Source organism: Entelurus aequoreus, linkage group LG08, assembly GCF_033978785.1.
Source record: "Entelurus aequoreus isolate RoL-2023_Sb linkage group LG08, RoL_Eaeq_v1.1, whole genome shotgun sequence".
Lineage (NCBI taxonomy): Eukaryota > Metazoa > Chordata > Actinopteri > Syngnathiformes > Syngnathidae > Entelurus > Entelurus aequoreus.
This window is the reverse complement of record NC_084738.1, coordinates 77,939,517-77,940,993: the sequence shown is the minus strand read 5'-3', so window position 1 is coordinate 77,940,993 and position 1,477 is coordinate 77,939,517.

Here is a 1,477-nt window from a genome sequence, read left to right as displayed (position 1 = left end):
AGTACCACCATAATGACACTCCATTAACATACAGTAGTGTAGTAGGACCTAAGTATTCATTAAGTACCACCATAATGACAACTTTAAATACAGTAGTGTAGTAGACCTAAGTATTCATTAAGTACCACCATAATGACAACATTAAATACAGTAGTGTAGTAGACCTAAGTATTCATTAAGTACCACCATAATGACAACATTAAATACAGTAGTGTAGTAGACCTAAGTATTCATTAAGTACCACCATAATGACAACATTAAATACAGTAGTGTAGTAGACCTAAGTATTCATTAAGTACCACCATAATGACAACATTAAATACAGTAGTGTAGTAGACCTAAGTATTCATTAAGTACCACCATAATGACAACATTAAATACAGTAGTGTAGTAGACCTAAGTATTCATTAAGTACCACCATAATGACAACATTAAATACAGTAGTGTAGTAGACCTAAGTATTCATTAAGTACCACCATAATGACAACATTAAATACAGTAGTGTAGTAGACCTAAGTATTCATTAAGTACCACCATAATGACAACATTAAATACAGTAGTGTAGTAGACCTAAGTATTCATTAAGTACCACCATAATGACAACATTAAATACAGTAGTGTAGTAGACCTAAGTATTCATTAAGTACCACCATAATGACAACATTAAATACAGTAGTGTAGTAGACCTAAGTATTCATTAAGTACCACCATAATGACAACATTAAATACAGTAGTGTAGTAGACCTAAGTATTCATTAAGTACCACCATAATGACAACATTAAATACAGTAGTGTAGTAGACCTAAGTATTCATTAAGTACCACCATAATGACAACATTAAATACAGTAGTGTAGTAGACCTAAGTATTCATTAAGTACCACCATAATGACAACATTAAATACAGTAGTGTAGTAGACCTAAGTATTCATTAAGTACCACCATAATGACAACATTAAATACAGTAGTGTAGTAGACCTAAGTATTCATTAAGTACCACCATAATGACAACATTAAATACAGTAGTGTAGTAGACCTAAGTATTCATTAATTACCACCATAATGACAACATTAAATACAGTAGTGTAGTAGACCTAAGTATTCATTAAGTACCACCATAATGACAACATTAAATACAGTAGCGTAGTAGACCTAAGTATTCATTAAGTACCACCATAATGACAACATTAAATACAGTAGTGTAGTAGACCTAAGTATTCATTAAGTACCACCATAATGACAACATTAAATACAGTAGTGTAGTAGACCTAAGTATTCATTAAGTACCACCATAATGACAACATTAAATACAGTAGTGTAGTAGACCTAAGTATTCATTAAGTACCACCATAATGACAACATTAAATACAGTAGTGTAGTAGACCTAAGTATTCATTAAGTACCACCATAATGACATTAAATACAGTAGTGTAGTAGACCTAAGTATTCATTAAGTACCACCATAATGACGTTTCTTAC